This window comes from Nyctereutes procyonoides, unplaced genomic scaffold, assembly GCF_905146905.1.
Source record: "Nyctereutes procyonoides isolate TBG_1078 unplaced genomic scaffold, NYPRO_anot_genome, whole genome shotgun sequence".
NCBI lineage: Eukaryota > Metazoa > Chordata > Mammalia > Carnivora > Canidae > Nyctereutes > Nyctereutes procyonoides.
In genome coordinates this window covers 30,028,344-30,053,570 of record NW_026575131.1, presented here as the reverse complement: position 1 = coordinate 30,053,570, position 25,227 = coordinate 30,028,344, and the positions used below count along the sequence as shown (strand labels likewise).

Below are 25,227 nucleotides of genomic sequence, written 5' to 3'. Positions count from 1 at the left end.
TAAACATCTAAATATCCAACGTAAAATTTAAAAGCATTTCTAGCATGAACTCAAAAAGAAAGTGGGTAATTTTCACTTTTTTTTCAGTACAAAGAATGCAAAGCAAAAAATGAAATGTTATTTTTCTTGACATCATTTCACTACTTGATGGTACTTGATACATTTCATTGATGAGGCTAAAATGCAGTCTGTCGACTTTTAAACAATGACTTCACTGTATTGCTAAGCAAGGTGATGCAATCAACACTTCATGAATTAGTCTTTAACTTTTCAGACCTAAATCTTCCTCAAGATGTATAACCTTAAATTCTATAAGCAGTTTTACTGATCGCTTTGGAGATTTCTTTAAATCAAAGAACTCTCATCCCCAATCAGCCTCCAAAGTCACAGAAGAATGTGTATTGAATTAGGATTTTCTCTCACCTGCTGAAAAGGGAAAATGGGTAAATATTTTGTAAGGAATGTAAATTCCACAGGCCCACGTTAATTCATGAGAAAGGAAGCTGACATAAGAGTTCTTGGGAGAAATGATCTTGAATTTGGGGCTGTATTTAGCCAGCAGCTTTTGCCTACTGGGAAAATATTTTCTCTTTAATGAAGTAGTGTCAGAAGCAGAGGCCTCTTCATTTTCTCTAATGGAGATACGATCATTCTGACTTGTGCTCCAAATGAGGTAGGAATTATCCCTAATGTGTAGTTTGAACATTTGTATCAAAATATGGTGGAATGCTGTTTCAGAGTCCAATGAGAAAATCACAAGAGTGACAAAATGTCTGCCTCCCTCAGGTGGAGAATCGGTCTGCTGCCTTGCCTCATGCTGACCATCACTGCCAGAAGCTCCTGGCATTAGGGGCATGTCCTGCAGTCACACAAATGCCAATCCCTGTTGCTGGGACAAGGGGATTCCGGCCTCACAGCAGGCCTCAGGGATTCTGCTTCTCCATAGGCCTGCTCCAAAGCTGAGCTCTCTTTGCACTCAAAATCAATGTCATCCCACGGAAACTCCGGGAGAAAGTCAAATACCAGCAGCAGCAGTCTCTGTGGGAGACCGGTCTCTCCATACTGTGTTTTTGTCAGGTGACAAGAAGCACTAGGGAAAACTGAGGAAGCAAGGCTGAAGAGAGAAAAACCAAGTGCAGAACTTAAGATTGAGAAGAGGCAACATTTCAAACAGGAAAAGGCTCAAGCATTCTATTCTGTGGAAACACAGAATACTGCCTGCAGAAGGGCCGGACAGAAGGTCATAAATCATATCTTAGGAAGGTTCTTCACTGGGTTTCAGCACCCTGAGTCTTGCTGTTCTTGGCACAGGGTAAAGAGTCCATCTCTCCAGAGGTCGGCTTCCTTAAACAAGCTCACAAGACCAATGCATAAAACCAGAACGTCAAAGTAGAGGTCTACAATTTGCGGTATATCCACCGCACATATGTCAGAATGACCAGTACATTTCCTTCCTGAAGATGTCCTCTGTGCCATGCCAAATCCTAATCAGACAGCAATCTGATGGGTAAGGAATCTCAACAAGAGGAGTTCATTTGATGAATTGAATGTTAAACTGCATCAGGGAGGATGGAGTCACCGATGGGAGAAAACACAACATGTGCTGGCTGTGGCTCTCTGGATCCATTGCCATAACAGAAACAGCCTTGCCAAGAGAACAACAATGTTCCAAGTTCCTCATAGGAAATCCATCTCCTCCAAAGAGGACTACATATGCACTCCTTCTTCTGCATGTCCATGGTCCAACCCAACATACATGCCTATGTGACATCAAAGCAGGGGCACACCTTAAGTTCTCTCTTGCTGCTTTTCTTTTAGTTAACCAGGGCTCATAAATAGCTTTCGATGCCATGGAGTAGTATCATGATAGATATTCTTGTACACACTTCTTTGCCAAAACCTCTGATTATTTCCCAGGGAACATTCCCAGATATAGAATTGTTGGGTCAAAGGGTAGGCACACGCCCATTCATTTATATATTGCCTAAGGCTGGTTTCACCCAGTAATAGCAGAGTTGAATGGCTGGAACACTACACTATTTAGTCTGGTCCTTTTCAGAAAAAGTTCACCAACCACTGAACAAAAGTCTACAATTAGATAGAGACAGGCATTTACAATAGGACACCGTCTACAATAGGACACAGACCCACCACACCATGACTATAAGCAGATCTCTTGCATTTCAATTATTTTCTACCCTTTATCATTCTTTAACCAGTCTGAAGATTCTATGGGATATAACTTCACTTATCATTACAACAGTACTAAAGAATACTATCAGAGAAATGTAGCTCCATTATTTTTAACTACAGAAATTATTATAACCTAAGCTATAAATGGGAACTAAATCAAACAAAATGAGATAAGTTATAAAAATCCCTTTCTTGCATAATAATGTATAATAAACATAAATATACATGTCCTTAAACCTTGCTATAAAAATTGGTTATTAAATTAAAAACTAAAAGAAATTTCATTTCTTCAGCCTTTGATTTGCAACAGCTGAAAAATTTCAGACTAGATTCTCTTTACTCATGAGCAAGACTCAGAAACTTGGCTAAAGAAAAGAACACACAACTTTTTATTGAAAAAGAATCACACAGACGTCTAAAATTTATAAATTTCTCGTTAATTAGATTTTAATCTACATAACTATACCATATGCTAGAAAACCATCCAAATACAAACTCCCTGAGATGGTTTTACTGCCATTACTTTAAGAGCCATTTAAAAGATTTTCTATGGGATAAAGATTGGGTGATTTATCATGGTTTTATGCTCCTTTAATCTGCTCCATCTTCCCATTGTAAAATAAATATTGGTTTTAAAATAAATGGTTCTGCCCAGGTTTTGATGAGAAAAATTGCCCTGTAAATCACATGCTCACATGTGCCAAACTCGAAGTCCAATGTTAACTAGTCCATTCCGATGAAAATAAGTCAATTTTATAGAACAAAACCTAAGGAAGACAATTACTTAAGTATATTATCAATGCTGCAAAGTAACTAATTTGAGATATGAGCTTTCCCACCCTCTGTTTTTCAGTTCTTAAAATAACCCCTGGTTGATGCCAAACAGATCCTTCAATTTGACTTTTAAAAGGTGTATTCACTACAATAGTTTTGTTATATTCTTTCTAATTCCAATATACAAGTTACATAACTGAAAATAACTACAAGCAAATCTGAGGGTTATTTGAGAACATCATTATCAATCACTTCTTTCACACTCAGGGGGCCAAATCAATTTAACAGTCACTTCCTAAGACTATTTCACAGAGCTTTAGGAAACTGACAATAAATGCATTTTCCTACAGCAACCACAGTGCTAAAGTACTCTGGAATATAGGAATGGTTTAAAGCAGAGCTTTGCAAACTATCTGTGATGTAATGCTAGTGGACTGTATCTTTCATTTCCAATATGCTGTGGGCTAATGATACATTTGTAAAACACAACTAAAAGATGCACTTGGATACTGTGGCAAAGCCAAACTGCTACAGAAATTTCTAAACCAGGACGCCTGGGTGGCTCAGTGGTTGAGAGCCTTCCGCTCAGAGTATAATTCCTGGGGTCCTGGTATCGAGTCCAGCATCAAGCTCCCTGCATGGAGCCTACTTCTCCCTCTGTCTATCTCTCTGCCTCTCTCTCCGTAATCTCTCATGAATAAATAAAATCTTTAATTTTTTTTTTCCAAACAAGCACAGTTCAATGGGTTTATGATGCTGGTCACTTACGTAATTTTAAACTTTTCAGGAGCCACATTAAAAAATGTAAAAAGAGGGATCCCTGGGTGGCGCAGCGGTTTGGCGCCTGCCCTTGGTCCAGGGCGCGATCCTGGAGACCCGGGATCGAATCCCACGTCGGGCTTCCGGTGCATGGAGCCTGCTTCTCCCTCTGCCTGTGTCTCTGCCTCTCTCTCTGTGACTATCATAAATAAATAAAAATTTTTTAAAAAAATGTAAAAAGAAAAAAATAAATAAATAAAAAATAAATTAAAAAAATAAAAAAATGTAAAAAGAAACAGGTGAGATTAAATTTAACAAATCTATAATCTTATCATTTCAGCATATTATATTATTATTCTATTATTAATATATTAATATTATGAAAATACTATTGAGATATTTTGCCTTTTTTTATATTGCCTTTGTAATCTGGTGTATATTTTACACTTTCGGCACGTTTAAGTTTACCTTGGCCACATTTTTTTTTTTTAGATTTTTTTTTTTTATTTATTCATGAGAGAGAGAGAGAGAGAGAGAGAGAGAGAGAGAGAGAGAGGAGCCCGACGTGGGATTCGATCCTGGGTCTACAGGATCAGGCCCTCTACTGAAGGCGGCGCTAAACCGCTGAGCCACCTGGGCTGCCCTGGCCACATTTTAAGTACCCGATAGGCACACGAGGTTAGTGGCTACTGGCTGGACGGCACAGTTCGAAACCCTTACTCTCAATTTTGCCACCTCCCTCTTCCCATTTTGAGCAGTAGTATCTAAACCACTGCTCCCTTCAGAATGGCATCTCTAAGTTTCACTTTCGCCTGAATTTTTATAATTAAGGGCTCCATTCTAGATAAAGCCAACACTTTAATAAAGAAATTAGCAAACCCATGACTGTAGCTAACTTCATACTCCCTTTAAGGAAGGTGATTGCCAATAACAAAGGATGGATGTAGAAGAAGCCCCTCTGCTCTCCCTTCTCCAGAACAATTACTATTCTGAATGAAGTTTATTTCCTTCTCATCCTTGTTTTTATACTTCCTCTACAGATTATATTCTTAAGCATTTACATAAATCTATTAACATGTGAAAATGTGTTTGTGTTTTACAGAGATGTGTGAATTTAATGCATTTGGCTCATACAAACACTTACATATTCCAATTGCCAAAATGGAATCTCACACCTTTCTATCCTCCCACTCTATGATCTATGTCTTCGGACTCTGTATCATTTCCTTGCCTGGATAATTCCTGCTCATAATTTAGGTCACAACTTCAATGTCACTTTTTCAGGAAACTTTTGCTAATCTGCCCTTTACCCTAATAAGATTAGGTTCCCCAGTTCAATGTTCTTACCTTTCCTATTGCACTTATCACTATTGTAAATATCTATTTTAGTATTGATTTAATGTCTGCCTCCCTCATGAAAATATAAGCTAGCAGCAGCACAATGCCAAGTAGACAGTAAGTGTTCGTAAATATTTGTTGCCTGAATGAATGATTTTTTATTCCAGGAAGCCACATCCAAATCCAACTCAGCTAGACACCACGTAGGTGTGTCAGGACAGCTGAGTGGTCTAAGGAGCCAGACTCAAGATAGACATCATGCTTCTCATGTCTCTTTAGGACATAAGCTTAGAATGTATATTATCATCTGTGTACTGGGCACCCTTATTTATTAGAATGTATGTTTTCAAATATAGTACCATCCAGTTATTCACAGTATCTTCTTTTGACCTTGTATTGTCTAGTGTGTCTCTACTTAGGATTCCCTTTTCATTTCTAATATTATTTGTGTTCTTTCCCTCCCTCTTTGTTTCTGCAATTGATCACGTTTGCCAGACGTGTATGTGTTTGGATCATCTTTCAAAGAATCATCTTTTGTTTTGTTGATCCTTTCTACTATTCCTTTTGTATTCTATATCATTTGTTTTTGTAATATGTTCTATTATCCCTTCTGTTACCTGGGTTTACTCTGCTATTTATGCCTTTTTGGTTGAATGCTTAACTCACTAATAACCAGCATTCCTTTATTTCTAATACATGAATTTGTGAATCTGTAAATGTCCCTCTGTGTACCCCTTTAACTATACTGTACAAGATTTAAAATAAAGCATCTACTAATTTATCTCATCATTTTCTTTCACTCAAAAATCATTTGGAAGTATGATCTTGAGTTTCCAAATGTATGAAATATTTGATGTCTATTGGTTTTTTACCTCTGAATTTTTTCTTCTCTGGGATAGAAAATGTAGTCAATACAATTGTATTCATCAGTGTTCAGACTTTGAACATGTAAATATTCTCTGTTAATGGAGTTCTAAGTCCTATATATGTCCATCTGATCAAGCTCATCAATTATATTATTTAAATTTCCTTTGTCCTGGGATCCCTGGGTGGCGCAGCGTTTTGGCGCCTGCCTTTGGCCCAGGGCCCAATCCTGGAGACCCGGGATCGAATCCCACATCAGGCTCCTGGTTCATGGAGCCTGCTTCTCCCTCTGCCTGTGTCTCTGCCTCTCTCTCTCTCTGTGTGTGTGACTATCATAAATAAATAAATAAATAAATAAATAAATAAATAAATAAATAAATAAAAAGTAAATCTCCTTTGTCCTAATTTTTAAAGTTATATTATCAGTGCCTGAGAGAATATGTTTAGAACTCCCCGAATATGATTACCTATACTCTCAGTATCTTGTAATGCTTCTACCAATTTTTATTTTACATATTTTTGAAATGATGCTGCTCAGTACTATAGATTCAAGATTAATATATCTTCCTGGTGAACTGTTCTTTTATCATTAGATAAGAACTCTCTCTAATCATAATAATGCTTTATGCTTTAAAGCACATTTTGTCTGATATTAATATAGCATCCATCTGCTTTCTTTTGAAAGGTATTTGTATGGAATATTGTATCAAGTTCCTCTATTTTCTCTCAATTTTTCTATCTCTAATAGGGGTGTCCCTTTTAATAGTTTATAAAGACTACATACCTGTTTTCCTTTCCCCAACTAACTTAAAAACCTTTGTTTACTGACAGCTAAAACTAATCATTTTCATATTATGATTCCTGATATGTTTGGCCTTATTTCAACCATTAAATTGGTCTACAATTTCCCCAGGATTAGGGATTATCTAAATGTATCAAGGACAGCACACCAGAACAAGCCCTGCCATATTTAGCTTATGCTCATAATTTAGCTATTCTTGGTAAGTCATTTAGACAGATCAGCAAACTATATTCTCTTAAAGCAGGAAGGTAATAAATCCTTATAAAATAAAACCTATGCATAAAATCCCATATTAATATGTCCAATCCACTAGTGTGGATTGTATAACATGAATATAAAAGAATCTATCTGTCATCTACCTCTGATGCTGCCCTTCTTCCCCCTCCCCCACTATTTTTTTTCATCTCTGTCTGATGCAGCTCTTATTCTGTCTCTCCCTTTCCCCACTCTACTCCAGCTCTCTTCATCTCTTATCCCTATAACCTCGTTAATAACTTCTCTCTCACTGCCTTCATCTTACTCCCTTCCATTCAAATTCAACCTCCAGTTAAATGAGGGCCTTGTATTTTCAGGTAAGAAATTTGATCTTTACCCTGCAGGGCAGTGTCTCTCAAACTGAAATCCAATGACATAGTCTCATAGCTCCAAATATCCTGGGAGAATTTTTATTTTAATTTGTGGTTCAATCTAATGAACATTCTATAGAATTGAAATGACAACCTGATAATTGAGCTGTGCTTTCCAATAGCAGTGCCTGAGTGTGTCCTTTCTTCCCCTCATAGACTCTCTTCTGCTCTTGGTGTCATTGGCACCAAATGATCACCTAAAGTGACAGCTTTTAACTTTCAATGTGTCAGTAAGCACATCTGGCTGTTAGGTTAGTATGTCCTAATGCTAAAATTGTCCCAAGTCTGCCATTGTGCTCTTTAGTAGAGATGATTTGCAACTGAAAGATATTGTCATCAAATAAGCTTCAATTTATGAAGTTATTTAATTAATGGAGACTTTGATATGACATCATAAAAACTCATAGTGTGGCAGACTAATGGTCTATTTTAATTGTTATGGACTAATGAGAAAAGAACAAAGGCAGAATTAATATGTAAATGATGTGTTTATATCAAATGAAAGCCCCATGATATTATGGGACACTGTACAAAAGAAGGTCTCCCAATCTTTCAAATAGAGAAAAGTAGTGAGAGAGTTGAATCATCATATGGTTCAGAGTAGTAAAGGCATGCAAATGAAAAGAACCTTTCCTGGTATTTGGAAACAGGTAGGAATGCAAATTTGCTGGAGGAGCTGAAGTGGTTTGCTCTGTTTCTATTTTCCCAGTGAAATATGAAGTGAAGGCATCAGCTGAATGGGAGAATTGGGAATGGGAGTTGGAGGTTTCAGGTACAGGTGAAGGTATAAAATTGTTGTCTCAGAGAAAAGGAGTACTAAATAAATAAGGTAGGATTGCCAAGTGGAGCAGAGGAGCTACTTGAAATTAATGGACATAAATTTAAGGTAAGTCCATAAAATTTAATGTTGCTCTCCATCCATCTCCACTCAGGCCCAAAGCAAACAGAAAGTCAAGAGTTATGCCAGATGAGGACAGAGATGACAGCACCTAAGCTAGATGAAGAGGGAAGTGAGGGGACGAGAGGACTGGAGTTAGTAGACTCCAGTTAGTAGACTGGAGGTCCTAATGAGTCAAAGAGCTCTTATTGGTGTAGGAATGTTGGTGTCACATGAGATGACATCCTTGGAAAGACAGGAGGTGGTGGTCAGAGAGATGCTTTGAAATGCATTTTGAAGGTCAGCACAATGTTTCCTAACAAGGGCTCTATGACATTTGGGATGCGACAATTCTTCATTGCATAGAACTGTCTTGAGTACTGAATGAGCATTCTTTATTCCTGCCCTCTAAAGGCCTGTAGTACTCCTTACATTTGCAAATACCCTTTAGGAGAGGGGACCTTCCTAAATTGAGAGCCATCAGTCTGAAATATGACCAATAGGCAGAGAAGGAGACATTTGCCAGTAGGAAACTCAAGGAACTGAGAGACCAGAGATGAGTCTTCCATGTGGATATTTTTACCAACAATGATGGCAGGAGGGTGATGGGCATAAAAACGGTGAACTAGGGGGTACAATTTTGAATGCATTCAGAAGAGTAGGCAATGGGATATAGTTTGACAGCACCTGCTTTCAAAGTGTTTCTGTGCATGAGAGAAAATAAGCCATCTAGAAGAGATGGTGGGGCTGAATAATGAAACCAACTCTATTCCACACACTGAGAAAAAACAGCGACCACCTGAGAGGGTGAGAGGAAGCAATATCCTTAGGGGGATATCCAAGAGTATCAGACAGAGCAGGGCTGTCCAACAGAACTTTCTGTGATGATGGAAATGTTCTATATCCATACTGTTCAGTGAGATACCCAGTAGCCACAGGTGCCTTTCAAGCCCTTGAAAAGAGGCTAGTGGGATTAAGGAAATAAATTATTTACTTTGTTTAAGTTAATTTGAATGCAAATAGCCACACGTGGTTGGTGATTACCATATTGGATGGTGGAGAAGAATAAAAGGTGAAGGGGACATTCATAGATGAATGTTTAAAGATGCAGGAAATTCTGAGTCTCTGAGCCTTGAAGAAAAGGGGCAAGTTTGTCGTTAAGTTTGTGGGTCTGGAACAGGAAGGTGAGATAAGTCATGCTTGACAGCATCGACATTTTCAATAAGCAAGATTCAAAAAATTCATTTTAATTCATTTCTGCCCCCTCCCAGACTAATTTCTGGACCTTACTGTCATGGAAAACACAAGAGAAAATCTCCTTTTAAAGCATAAAGTGGGGACACCTGGGTGGTTCAGCAGTTGAGGGTCTATCTGCTTCAGCTCAGGGTGTGATCCCGGGATGCCCAGATCGAGTCCTGTATCAGGCTCCTCACAGGGAGCCTGCTCCTCTCTGTCTGTGTCTCTGCCTCTCTCTCTGTGTGTCTCTCGTGAATAAATAAATAAAAGCTTAAAAAAATAAAATAAATAAAAAATAAAGCCTAAACTGTCACCACCATGTAAAAATGATTCCCTCTCATAAGAATGATCTGGTATTAACAGACTATCACTATTGTGTGTTTAACTGGGACCTAAGTGTTCTTTCCCCAAAGACTATCTTGAGTACTGAAGACAAAGGGAGAAAGAGTTCTCTAACAAAGGGAGAAAAAAAAATGTAAGTTCTGAAAATTCCCTGTTAAAAGATGCTGCTTTTTGGAAATCATATTTCTTGCTTTTTTGGTGTTTTTACAAAAGAATATAAAGAAATAAGTCCTTTGTTATCCAAAGAAAGGTAAAAGTATTATGATTGGCTGCAGCCATAAAACTATAATTAGTGTTTTAACAAAATAATTTTTTTAAAAAAGGTCATGCACTCCCACATCTACCCCACCACATGCACAGACTTCCAGGATGGCATTATGGTCATGCCCTTAGAGATTCAGCAGCAAACATACCAGCAAAAATTGTCAAACTGCCCTCATCAACCAAATGGGCAATGCCAATCTGAGCCCAGGACCACTCACCCAATGGAAGAATCTCAGGTTCAAGCAGGAGACAGGCAGAGTGTCGGTAATAATATCTGGATATTTCTCAACACTGCATTTGATTGGGAATAAAGGAACAATGAAATATTTCTGATTAGTTTCTGTCTCTTAGTATTTCCAATTTCCATTTAATTGCAATCAAAACATCAAAATATTCTCACTCTCCAGAGAGGGGACACAATCCCTGTTTAATAAACCCTAAAATACATAATTAAGAAACAACTTCTGTGTGGTTAATCGGCGCAGCTCTATGAATGGTTGGATTCCCTAGTGGACAAAGGTCAATTTCTTTTGGGCCTAAGGCAGAATCTTTTCCCTAAGTGTTCTTGCCTAGATCAGATGCCAAGCATGTCCATGTTGTCCTCCATATCTTGTAGGCTAATTCAGACTTAAAGGGTCTTCGTATTAACCACACTTCTGAACTTGAGGGAGAAATGAAGAACCATAGAGGCCCTACGGCATTGGTGAAGTTGATTCTATCAGATGCCCAGCCTTGGATCCACTTTAGGGGCAAGATAAAGATTTATGCTTCCACCATAGTAAATTTCATAGTTTCTAGTATTTGACCCAGGGTTAAACAAAGAGCCTATTCTTGCTCTCACTTTTGGTTTCCCCGAATGGGACTTTGATCAACATGGAAGCCGAAAATTATCCTGGTGCTAAACAATTAACCCCAGCTTACTATCCTATTCTGTGGTCACTGCCAAAGACAGTCGTTTTGTAATTTAGTTTCATTGGGAACAAGAAGACTCAAAGGAGAGTAAGTGAATGGAATGCTTAAAGTATGTCTCTGCTACTGAGGAGAAACCTTAAAAGTCACAGTGAAGAGACGCAAAAAGAGACGAATTATTAATTCCCAGTGTTTCTCTGCCCACAAGCCCCCTCTGGTGGAGGAACTAATGGTAATGAAATAGCTATAATACCAATAACCAAAGTTAAAAAAAAAAAAAAAATGGGGGCGGGGGAAGAAAAGGCAATCCACAACAAGACAATCAGCCCCTGTAGAATTGAGAGTCAAATGTAGTGATTAGCAAATATGAGCTGCAACTGGAAAGCCACTTACAGATGAAGCAGTCTGATGAATGATTTACCAAAAGGTCAACACTGCTCTTTTATCTTCACCACCCATCAGTTTGCATTGCCTTCAATTTGTCTGCCACATAACAGAAAGCGGGCCATAAAATATTCACCATAAAAATTAACCTTATTTTGCAGCATTAAAAAAAGAAACTGAGTTGGATATAGTCTAAGCATATGGGCCAGCTTCTCAATTAGGATTTCTCATATACATTAGAAAAAGCCTTGACATTTAAAACTCCATTCAAAGAAATAATGTACTCAGCAAGTACCAGAACCCTCTGCCCCATGCTCGGGTTTTGCTGATCCCTTTTTAGTTCTCAAACAAGGAAAGGCACCATTAATCCCTTCCCAAAGACCACAGCAGTGTCAGGGGGAGGTGGTAGACAGTGTCAGCACTTCCCCTTTTACTCTTCTGGAAGCCAAACTTCTCTACAGTGTCTGCTTTTAGCTGGTGTGGATGCCAGGCTTTCAACCTCAACATGCCTAGGATACATTCTGGCAGGTGAGTTGTGAGATGAACTACCTTCACACTCTCATTTGACAACCTTTGTACAACAAGAAACACAATGTCAGATGAAAATATAGTTTTAGGCAGAAGGGATTCTGAAAAATTAACATGTTGCCAGATGCCCTTCATCAGACCTGTAAAATTCATTAAAGCCATTTTAACTGAACCAACTCAGTTGATTCCATCAGAAAATTGGCCACTTCCCTCCTCCCTCTCTCATCCCTGTATTTACCAAATGCTTCTTTGATTTTGCCAAATCAGTAACATAATTTGCATCCTATAGAACAATCTAAGTTATCTGAGCTATTAAAGAATTCCTCAGGGTGCCTGGATGGCTCAGTCCTGTGACCATCCCACTCCTGGTTCCCGGCTCAGGTCATGATCTCAGGGTCAGGAGATCAGGCTCTGTAGTGGGCAAGGAGCTTCCTTGGGATTCTCTCTCTGCTTCTCCTCTCCCTTTCCCACTCTTCTGCCTCTACTGCTTACTTGCATGTGCACACTTTTGTGCTTTAAAAAAAAAAAATCCTCTCTCCAGACTCTGTTCAAAGAGAGTAATTAAATATTTACTTATATCATTGTTATGTGCTGATTTGTTTTTTAAAGGAAGACTCAAAATGAAAGATAAAAGGTCAAAAGAGTGCTGAAAAAGATATAGCTACAAGGATGTTTACCACTGTACTGTACTATTTATAATATTAAAAACTAGAAATCCTGAATTTCAAACAAAAGATTATTCAAAAGAGGAATATTATGCAGACATTAAAAATTACATGCTAGAATACTTAATGACATGAAAAAAAAGATTCATGGTATTATTAAGAGGAAAAACACACTGCAAAAAAACAGTAGGTGTAGTATTGACAATGGTTCTTTTTGGATAATAAGAAATTTTGTGATTGTTGATTGGTCAATCCAGTCTCTGTTAACTACCCTCTCTCTCTAGGACCCCCTACAGCAGGAGTGGTTCATAAAATGAGATATAAGCAGAAGTCTCTGAGGTGATCAAATACGTCCCTTTTTGTGCCACACTGAATCAGCTGATGGATCCATGACCACAGATTATAATCAAAGACAATAGTGGGGGAAGAAGATAAAACCTTGCAAATCAGCTGTTAGTTACCATAAGAAACAACTGCAAATTGACCTCTATATTCACCTTTTCCCAATTGGTTTTGGTTCAGGTAGATGTGATCAAAGAATAGTCCCTCGGAATCTGTGAGGTTTTACTAAAATAAAGTTAAGGCTTTGTGTTGTGTACAGAACAATAAGTACCATTCCAAGAGAAGGAAGCCACATTGCCTCTGAATCACCAAAACACAGAGTAGCCATCTTGAAAACTGAAAGTTCACTCTCAAAACACCTTGATAATAAATATAGGCATGTTTCTCAGCTGTTTAGAGCCCAAATAAGTATGTAAAGGATAATATAAGTAAGTGACAGAAATATCAGTCCTGCCTGGATTAACACCTATATCTTATTAGAGCAGCTATTATCTTATACTGTGGTAATGTGTTTGCATGTCAGTCTTCCCACTAGACTATAAGCTCCCTAGAGGCATGGACCATTTCCTTTCATTCATAAAGATGCCCAAACCTTGTTCTTTCTAAGAGCTCAGAACCAAACTTAGATTCCAACTATATATGCCTATAGAACATGACATCAATTTTGACTCTAAGTCCTTCTTATTATAAGTCATCTTATTTTTAAAAAACAACTTTTTAACATTTTCAAAATATCCTCAAGGGAGGGAAAAATCACACATTAAATTCTGTCAAGTAACATTTACCTCCTTAGGCCCTGACTAATCAGAAATGACTGGACTTGGCAGCTACTTTTACCACTTGGTCTATAAGCTAAATTCAGCTCCTGTTATGCCAACTGGAAAATGCCAACATCCCTTCCCATCTCATACAACATCCCCTATTGCCAGTCACTCTAGAGTGTGGCAATCTGGTGAGACCACTCTCCATCAGATCAAGTAGAAATTATAAAACAAATTTACAGGGTCCAAGTAACCCCATTTCAGAAGAGCAATGGTGAAGTTTAAAGAGATTAGAAGGGTACCAGATTTATTACTATTGATTCCCTGCTGGCAATTTCATCGAAAGATATCCACTGCAGTTATATAAAGAGCATCTGGCTCATTTCCAACTCTTTTGTCTTCAAGTTCTTAAAAAAAAAAAAAAAAAAAAAGACAGATAAAAAAGTAGAAATTGGTGGGGTGGATAGGGCCCAAAGGTTTTTGTCTAGATTAAGAAGCCTTCATCACTACACCCCCAATTATGCAAATCTGCTCCTGCAGAGTCCAATACATTTATTTATTGAGCCTTACCACTGCCATCCTGGTAACCCAGAGAAAAAGCCAATCTGTAATGACTCAAGCCACATTTCACAATAGACTCCAAAGGACACATGATGTCATTTACTAAAATGACTCAATCCAGATGGAAAGCATTCTGACCTATACATAATTGATTGACCTTTGCTATGCTTTCCTGGTTATTTATATACTATCATATGCATGAATGTATATCAGTGGTATTTACACTTGGCAGCTACTTTTGAGAACGCATTATTCAATTGGGATTTGAAGCTTTTTATGACCATTTCCTGACCAAACATTCATAAATGAAGGACAAGAAAATATGTTATCTTAAAAATAACATTTAACAGGATCTGGAAACTCTAAAGAAGCTCCTTTGCTCTCATTGTTTTAAATTACAGTGGACAAGATCTATCTATGTAAAACTACATCCAAAACTCTGAAACTAAGGATACTAAAGGGCATTTTATCTCTCTATTCAGCTTGGGGCTGAATATGCTTCAAAGGAGTGGAATATCTTGGATACTTATGAGTAAAGTATCCTATCATGTAGCTAATTAGAAACCATAATAAATGACCAGGGAAAAGGGCACAACTATCTGATTCTTTTTGACTTTTTAATTTAATTATGACTTTGGTTTTCCAAAACGGGTAAGCTACAAACTAAATCATATTCACATGATCAAGATGGGCTCAAGATAATCATAGGGGAGGCAAATGGGAACATTAGAGAACGCAAATATCTAGCACATATGTCCTTACTTCCATTATGCAAACCCAGGGCAGACATTAATAATTGATCACTGAATTCTTAGCCAAAGAACCTGATATGGATTAAAAACACTTTTCCAATAGTACTCCAGGTGAACACTACCAACTAAATGGACTTAGAACATGAAGTGAAATATATTTGCCATTGCTGAACTAAATAATCAGAGTTTATTTGAGATCCAAATATCTATCAATAATTTAAAAGCATTAATGCTGGGATGCCTAGGTGGGTCAGTTGATTAAGTGTCTGCCTTTGGCTCAGGTCATGATCTCAGGGTCCTGGGATCAAGCCCCACATCAAGCTCCTTGCTCAGTGAGAAGTCTGCTTCTCCTTTCCTCCCTGCTTGTGCTCTCTTTCTCTCTAATAAATAAATAAAATCTTTTAAAAACCACATTAATGTCATTATGAAATCTTCATAATTCAATACTCCCTAGTTTGCTTGCTTAAAGTGAATTTCCATTTATCCAAAGGTGGATTCACTGGTACATATTGCTCTTTTGTCCTAATAATGTGATTAAATAGAAAAGGTTGTATCTTCTATAATGATCCAATTAATTCTATCTCTTGCTGCCTTATACTCTAAGATCCAATCCAAAAAAAAACAGATTTTTAAAACCAAAATTTAAAAGTACCTCTCTGAATCCTAAAAAACATGAAACCAAATTCAGCAGTTTTCCATAAGTCACGGTATGCTAGTGCTATTGGTAGTATAAGCGAAAAGTTAAAAGGAGATCTAAACAGAGTAAGATGGAAATTCTTGTATGTTGACACAGGATTATTATGCAGCAGCGAAAAGCACTGTGCATAAATCTAGAGAAACAAAAAATCTAAGATAAATCTAAGAAACAAAAAATCAAGTGGAAAGAATACTACATGCAGCAGTGTTTTCCAACTGGTATTCCTTAGTGACTAAGTTATAGGGGTCCTAACATTCTGACTCCCTCTGTTCTGGGGATTAATAGTAGCTGGAATCTTGTGGTGAGACATAGATAGCATTTATTCCAAGGCAGTATATAATATTTTCAATTTCAATCTATGCTATGATGTGAAGAAGCTGAGAAGCAGAGACATATGGTATAAAGCCATTTTTATAAGGCTCAGAAACTAAAATATATCTTGTTTGGAGATACATACAAATGTGACAAAATTATTTTTTATGAGAAAAGAAAGGAAGTATATGAGGAAAATTTATGCAGTACATTCATTCCCACAGTACAATGGTTACTGTTGAAATGGAAAGGCAGGGGAGGAGATAGGGAAGGAACACATAAGTAAATGGTAATGTTACAGTTCTTAAATTGGATGGTGGGTTTATGGGTGTTGAGTTTATTGTGGTTCAAATATATTGTTTTATAAATATAAAATATTATATAATATTTTTTAAAATCACAATTAAGATGCCAGGCAACTTTCTAGCTTATTCAGAAGTTCACAGTAGAATCTCAATATGTCAACTAAAGAATAGATACAACTTCTTAAGGAAAGCTTGAACCCAAGGTTCCTAAAGGTCAAAATGCTACTGATGATGACAAGATTTTGTTCTGCTATTTCAACACAGTCCACAGGTTTCTAATAATCAATTAGAATACCCTACTTGATGATTACAAGACTGTGTTCTAAGCCAACTGGAGTATTCATGACAAATTACTGGAAACATTACCATTTTCCCATTCAAACAAAATATCATAAAAAAATGTTGCTTCTGAATTAAGATTTAGTTACAAAAATACAAAGATCCATTTGAGGAGCTCGAGTAAAATGGGATTCTGGATGAGGAATTCGAGGATCCCATAGCACACAGGACAAGAAGCATCGCCAGGCCTCAGAGGAACCAGAGCCAAGAAGTAAGACGTCATTCAGATCCAGTATCAATCACTACACTCATGCTCTGGGCTACAGGGCTGGTGTCTCTACTTCTTTCTGGAATATCTGCCCTACTGTCTCTTCTTTTTAGATGTGCTTTCTCTGTTTTGACATTGACATGACTCAATATCTGTATCTCTTTGCAGCTTACATGGAAACCAAGAAGTGACCTGAGCACCATTTCAAAGTGACCAGAGAAAAAAATCTGCTTAGCCCAGCCAAGGTTAAGATCAGTCCACAGCTGGTCTAATCAGCCACAACTATACATCAGGAGTTACCAATTCAAACAACTATGGGGGTCAAACAGGTAATTAAAGGTGTGAAACTGACCAGGTTTGAACCAAGAACCTGAAAGGAAAGGTCCTACCACAAACAGAGATCATGCTGCTTCTGGTGTCTAGCTCTGTAATGACAGAAAGCCAGATTCTTACTGAAATTTCCTAATTTTAAAAACATATCCATAGGCCAGATTAGGCCACTGGCCTCTGCTGTCAGTGTCCTACAAAAAATGAATCGTGGCTATTTCAGGTTCAGAGGATCACACTGGGCAATCACGGCTGTAGATGCCAGCCCCTTGGGTGGAAGGACAGTTCTCGCATAAAGGGTTACAGGTCAGGCATTCACCCAAGAAAGCTCAGATGACACTATGCCCACATACACCTTCTCACACACAAAACACCCTTCAACTAAACTTCTAAAAATATCTTGTTCAAGATCAGGTACTAAACTGGGTGGAGATAATTCTCAGGTGGCTCTGTATGGCTCAGGTGGTTCACAGAAAAAAAGGCAGTAAAGTACAAGGAAATCAGACAAAGCAAATGAGAGCGAGAAAAAGATAGCAGCATCTTCTTTTCTATCCAGAGCCAAAAATGCTTCCATAAAAAAACTACTCACTACCAAGCAATTACAGATTCTTTTTTCAATTAACTAAGGGTGACACGGGGGCTCCTGTCTCAATTTCTTCAGCATTCCAGAATGGCTAGGCACAGAATCAAATCTAAATTCAACTCCTTAGCTTAGACATCACTTTCTCTGGGAAGTGTGGTCTGACTCCCTGCTCTTGGATGAGACAAGTGCTCCCACAGCACCCTGCTCACCACCCCCTCCCTATGGGAACTGGATGTGCATAGATAACTATTTGTCTCTGACATGGAAGTGACCCTTTGAAAGCAGGGATAATATCTAGTCTCCCTTTATGCCCCCAGTGCCTCTTTGTTGAATAAATACATGTAATAAGATGCATTGAAAATTTCATTTCTATTTTTTAACAATTAATTCAGAAAAAAATATTGAATTTAGACTGAATTCTTCCCTATTCTTTTGTATGAACCTAAAAATTTTAACTAAAAATACTATAAGCCTTTTACTCAAAGAAGAAATGCATATATCATGCTAAATTATTACAAACTCAAAATCACACACTTAAAGGACTTTAGGGAATATGTAGTCATATTTAGGCTACCAATCCTTAAAGGCACCTTCTGTCAGCATGGAGATATACATAGACTTTTCCCAATATATCTATATTATTATGGATGTAAATATACTTGGTATAGAGGAATAGGGCATGGTAAAACTTTCTACCTAAGAACATAAAATATATATATATTTAAACTTATGAGAAATTTGGAGAAGTACAGTATATGCATGTCCTGCAAGACTTCTGTTCCATTCTGAAGAAATGAGTCTTGGCAAATTTCCATAGTACTGAGAACCATTTAGCAGGAATTCATATTTAAATGAAATAGCCTTAAATCGAAATAGATACGGTATTATTTACAGTTAAGTCTTACTCTTCAGTAATTATTGAAGGTGACATTGATATGTTTTATCATTGGTAACTGGACTGAATTTGACCAAATGTCTTCTTTTTCTCATGAAAAATAGATGCAATGTTCCAATTTTTACTGCTATCTTAGCTTTGGTGATGCTTCATTATGTGCAATTTGGTAACCTAAATAATGTGGGGGAAATAGAGCATTATTTCAAAGCTATAAGTGTATCTATGGCAGAAAGAATGTTAAATGAGGTCCATGTCCCTAGACACTTGACCCTAAGTTTGGACAATTAACTTTAAAAGGCTTAACGTTTTATCTTGAATAGGGGGATGTCTTATCTTCTTGTCCTAACTAGATGGAAATATTTGGCAAATGTCTTCTTTGAAAAGAATTATTTAGCAATGGAATTATAATCAGTGTCATAAGGGTAGATAAAGCAAACTGAAGGACAAATGGATGTATGAAGAAATGAACAGCAGCATTTGCCAAGGAAACTTCCATTTAGGGGTATTGCCAAATGAAAGAGATATTGGGTTATATTAAATTAAACATATCTCCTTACTCCAGGAATCATCAGTCTTTAATATTCATAGTGGTCCTCATGGATTTTCAGAAGGGCGATGGAGTATAGAATATTTGCCGTCCTTACTGTCTACGTAAGAGCTTTATACACGTAACCACTCTTGGGAACAGCAGTGCTATTGGACAAATCTCCATTGAAATTCTAGCTCTGTCACTTAGTACCTGCATCCCCATGTGCAAGTTTCTTACCCCTCTGAGTATCAGTCCCTCATTTGAGAAATTAAAGTCAAGTTTTGCCTTTGACTTCCCTTTGAAGTTATTTCCCATAATTAGTAACAGATAATAACATCTTCAGCTGCAATAATTCATCTCCTATTCAATTTACAAACTTACACATGTTCTTCTATGCATTCAACAAACAGTTGTTAAGCATTTAGCACATGCCAGGCTGAGCTGGTAACTGGACATAAACAAAGATGGTTTCTGAAATCACAGAACTGATGGCGTCGTTGGGGAGACAGTGATTAAACAGAGCAACACAGGTTAGTAGCAGGTGCCAAAAAGACTATAACAAGAGGCCTAAAATATTTACAGTTAATAACAAGAGGCCTAAAATAGTCTGTGGAAGGGAAAACATTGATGATGAAATCTGAGAACAGGGAACTAACTCAATGGAAATGAAGGAAACAAAATCCAACAGGCCAAGGGAGCAAGATGTGCAAAGGCCCTGTGGCAGGAAGGACGACAGTGATTTTGAAGAAGAGAAATGGCAGTGGTAGTTGGAATTCAGAGAACTAAGAAGGCATGATGTGAAAAAAATCAGGAGAGGAAGACAGGGGGCATGTTAGTGTTTTGAATAGTTGAAATGGTTTCCACTAGTGCAGTGGCATGATCAAACGAGCATTTTGAAAATCTCCCTCAAGCTACATTCAGAAAGTGGATTGCATGGGGACAAGAGTGGATACAAGAACGTGATTTGGGATTGCTAGAGTCCCCCAGCCCAGTCTTCGATAAAAGGCAAATTTAATCCTCTCTGAATTTAGCTATCAGCAACAACTTTATATCGTTTACCAAAGAAACAGTTTTAAATACGTTTAGGCTTTAGATGTGTAGTATCTTTTTGGAAAACTACATTATTGTTACTCTTAGCCTAACTGGTTGCAAATTGTGTTGCTTACTCCTCCTTCACCCATTTTCCTTCCATCAGTACTGGTATGTGCACTTCTTGTTCCTCAAGAGTGACTCAAGAGAACAAATTTATTTGTAGGAATATGTATGAATGTTCCTCCGAGAACAAAATGAACAGTACTGTTACACTGTATTAGTTGCTACCATTCCTTCTTTTTTTTTTTTAAAGATTTTATTTATTTATTCATGAGAGATAGAGAGAGAGAGAGAGAGAGAGAGGTAGAGACACAGGCAGAGGGAGAAGCAGGCTCCACCCAGGGTGCCTGACATGGGACTCCATCCTGGGTCTCCAGAGATCACACCAGGATCACACCCTGGGCTGAAGGCGGCACTACAATGCTGAGCCACCTGGGCTGCCCAAAGTGCTCTTAATCTCTTATACAAATGAACAAACAAACAAACAGAACATGGTAAAAGAAAATAAGCATTATACATATGTAAGAGATTAGCATATTGATCACTCATCAAATTTGAGAGAAAGGATACACATGGTCTCAATGCATATCCTTTAATTTTGAAGGACTTAGGTAGCAAGTTGGTAACTCTTTAAAAATAGTACAGCAAAGTATATGTAAACACATAAATGAAAAATATGGGCTGCAATACTTACAGTGGTTAATTCTGAGGAATGGGTTTGGGTTGCAAGGATAGGGGACTTCATCTATCCCTTTATAATGCTTAGGCACTGTTTGAATTTTAGAAGCAGGAATGTTTTGGTAACAAAAATAGAAGAAAAAAGGGCAGATATGAAAAACAAGTTCAACAAAATAACGTCACTGGTAATGCCAGGACAACATTTATCATAAAAACTAAATGCATTACAGTAGACTTTCATTATGTACAATTATTTTTCTAGGCCCATGATCTGACTGGCCTATGGTATACATCTACATGCTAACCATGGACATTGAAATAGGAGTCAGTTGTATTTGAAACCCATCTATACAAAAAAGAACTCAACATATTAAACTCACATTGACATTTAAAAAAAAAAAATTTTTAAGTAGGCTCCATGCCCAACCTGGGGTTTGAATTCACAACCCTGAGATCATGAGTTGCTTGCTCCACCCATCAAGCTAGCCAAGCACCCTTCACAGTAACATTTTAAATCAAATTATATATAAACAGAAGATGTTACAATGTGAGGGATTATTTGTTTCCATTCAATTGAAAATATTAAAAGATCCAGTGAATGCTGTATTTATGAACAGAAACAATTTTCAAAGGAAAGTGGCTAAATCCACATCCAATCTGACCAATTTGATATGTTAACAATGACAGTCCTGTTAGAGACTAGAAATGAGATTCTCTTCACACCTTCCCTACTTGAGGCTGTGGCCATCTCATGATAATAATAAATCATATTTTAGACAACCCAGTTATGAGGTTTCCCAAAATGGGCATTCCTAAGAATCACCTTTGGGGCTTATTAAAAAAAAAAATGCAGATCCTTCCTACCCCAAGAGTATGAAGATATTCTATTTTTCTTAAATTATTGAATGCAAGACTCTACAATATAATGATGAATAAAAGTGGAAATAACCAACACTCTTATCTTATTCATAATCTCAACAAAAAAGCTGTCAATATTTCAACATTAAGTGTGAGATTTGCTATAGCTTTTTTCCAGTGCCATTTATCTAATTAAGGAAGTTCTGCTCCATTCACATTTTGCTAAGAGTTTTTATCATGAATGAGTGTTAAATTCTATCAAAGGCATTTTTTTCCTTCATCTATTGAGATGATGATATAGTTTTTCACTTTTACTCTATTAATGTGGTAAATTGTATTGATTGATTTTCAAATAATCAACTTGCATTCCTGGAATGAACCCAACTTTGTAGTGATATATTACCCTTTATACATATCACTGACTTTGATTTACTAATGTTTTGGCTAGGATTTTAGCATCTATCTTCATGAGAAAAATTGGACTGTGAATTTCATTTCTGTGAATACCCCTCTCAGCTTTGGGGTCAAGGTTATGCTCCCCTAATAATGTGAGATTATATATGATTGGTACGCTTCCTCCTTAAATATTTGGAAAAATTTGCTGGTGAATTTAACTAGTATGTTCTTTATGGGAAAATCTGTAATTATGAAGCTAATTTATTTAATAGATGTAAGATAATCCAGGTTTTCTAAAATGTATTATATCAATTGCAATGTTTTTTTTTCCTGGTTTTATTGAGAAGTAATTTACATTCATCACTCTAAGTTTAAAGCATACAGCACAGTTTGACTTATACTGTAAAATGATCAACAATAAGCTCAAATAACATCTATTTTCTCATATAAAAATATTTTTTAAAAATAAGAAAAAAAGGAAATAAAATTTTTCTTATGACAAGGACTTTTAGGATTTACTCCCTCGACAACTTGCCTATATATCATATAGCAGTGTTAACTATAGTCATTATATTGTACATTACATCTCTAGTACTAATTTTTCTTATAATGGGAAATTTGTACATGTTGACCACCTTCCTCCAATTCTTCCTCCTCCACCCTTTATAGTTTTTGGGTTTTTTGTTAAGTTGCACATATACATGATTTCATACAGCATTTGTCTTTCTCAGGTATGTGCGTGTGTGTAATGGAATTTTGGTGTATTTTTAAGGAATTTAAACTTTTCCTTTAAATTTTCAAATTTATTGGCATAAAATCTTGGTAATATCTTTTTAATATCTAACAGTTTAGTGTTATCCTTTCTGCACTTGTGATATTAGCAATCTACTTTACATTTTTTTCAATTATTTGTACCAGATTTTTTTTAATTTTTTAATTTATTTATTCATAGAGACAGAGGAGAGAGAGAGACACAGGCAGAGGGAGAAGCAGGCACCATGCAGAGAACCTGACGTGGGACTTGATCTAGGGTCTCCAGGATCACGCCCTAGGCTGCAGGCGGAGCTAAACCACTGCGCCACCAGGGCTGCCCTGTACCAGACTTCTATCAATTTCATTAAACTTTTCCAACAACCAACTTAGGGCTCTATTTTTTTATTGCTTTTTTTTTCTATTTCAATTATTCTGATCTTTATTTTCTCCTAATTTCTTTGAGTTTACTTTGCCTTTTTTTAGGTTCTTGAAATGGATCCTTGAGATCACTAAGTTTTAGCCCTTTTTCTTTTCTAATATAAGAATTTAAGGCTACTGGGGCACCTGGGTGGCTCAGTCAGTTAAGCATCTGACTCTTGGTTTCAGCTCAGGTCATGATCTCATGGATCCTGAGATCAAGTCCTGTGTCAGGCTCCATGCTCAGTAGGGAGTCTGCTTGAAGATTCTCTCCCTTTGCCCCTCCCCCCACTCTCTCTCTTTCTTTCTCAAATAAATGAATAAATCTTTTTTTAAAAAAGTATTTAAGGCTATCAATATCCCTGTACCTACTGCTTTAATTGCAACCCACAATTTTGACATGGTGCATTTTTACCATCAGTTAAAAATTTATCTCTAATTCTCATTGTGATTATTTTCTTCGAGACACAAAGGAAAAGGTATGTCAATTTCCAAATATTGGAATTTTTTCATTACTCTTTTGTTACTCATTTCCAGCTTAATATTACTGTGATCAGAAAATAAACTGTGGGGACACCTGGCTGGCTCAGTCATTGAGCATCTGCCTTCGGCTCGGGGCTTGATCCCAGAATCCCAGGATCGAGTCCCATATCGGGCTCCTTGCATGGAGTCTGCTTCTCCTGTCTCTGCCTCTCTCTGTGTTTCATGAATGAATAAATAAATAAAAGTCTTAAAAAAAAAAAAAAAGAAAGAAACTGTGGCTTCAATTCTTGAAGATTAGGTGAGAAATGCCTTTGTCTAGAAATATGAACTATTTGCTAACTGTTCCTGTGCACTTAAAAATTATATATTCTTCAAAAATAATAATAAATTTTTTTATATTCTTCATTGGTGGGTGCCGCATTCTATATATCTGTATATTAAATGAGGTCATGTTTGTTCAATGTGCTATTCTAATTTTCTATATATTTACTAGCTTATTTTTCTGAATGTTCTATTAATTAATGAAAAAAAGCATGATAAAATCTCAACTAAGATGGAGGATTTCTTTATTTCCTCTTTTACTATTATAGTTGCTTACTTTTTGATATTTTGAGGTCATGCTATTTGTTTGCATACATATAGCTACACTGCATCTTTTGGTTAGTGTTTGCATGGTATTTGTTTTTTATATGCTTTCATTCTTTATATGGATTTATATTTAGAGTATGCCTCATATAGTCATCATACAGTTGTCTTGTTTTTATAGTAACTTGTTTTATAATAACTTTTTAATAATTACTAATAACTTTTGTGTTTAAATTGAAGTATAAGTCCTTTCACATTAGTGTAATTACTTGTGCTTAAATCACCATCTTAGTATGTTCTTTATTTGTCCCAGAGCTCTTTGTTCCTTAATTCTCCTTTTGTCTTCAATTAAACAAATATGTAAGGGGGTGTTATTCAATTTTCCCTTCCAACAGCTTGTTAGTTATATATTCTTTCAGTGGTTACCACAAAAATAAAATGTCTCCTTGACTTATTAGAATCTACCATGGTTTACATTTTCACCACTTCCTGGATAAGGACTTCACATCATTTTATTTTCATTTGCCCCTCATCCCATTGCTACCTTATTGTTCTTTGTTGCAAAAATAAAATTTTTATAAATTTACATGTATTTTATTTTTAAGCATTTTGTTATGGAGAGTTCTAGCCTACATAAAAATAGACTTGATAATGACATAAAACCCCCATACTTCTCACTTTGCTTTAATGGTCATTAGCTCATGGCCAATCTTGTTCCTTCTGTATCTCCAATTATTTTTCTCAACCACATTATTTTACGGCAAGTCCCAAACATCATATCACATGTTTTGTA

The 25,227-nt window shown here is 36.7% G+C and overlaps 1 protein-coding gene across 4 annotated transcripts in view; it reads right to left on the bottom strand.

Annotated features, from left to right (window-relative positions):
• Positions 1–25,227, bottom strand: part of FHIT (fragile histidine triad diadenosine triphosphatase) — a 1,388,110-nt gene that overhangs the window by 1,123,885 nt on the left and 238,998 nt on the right. For all 4 annotated transcript variants that reach the window (XM_055344936.1, XM_055344935.1, XM_055344937.1 and 1 more), the window contains exon 3: positions 10,294–10,366. The gene's annotated coding sequence lies outside the window, so the exon portion shown is untranslated. The remainder of the gene's footprint in view (positions 1–10,293; positions 10,367–25,227) is intronic.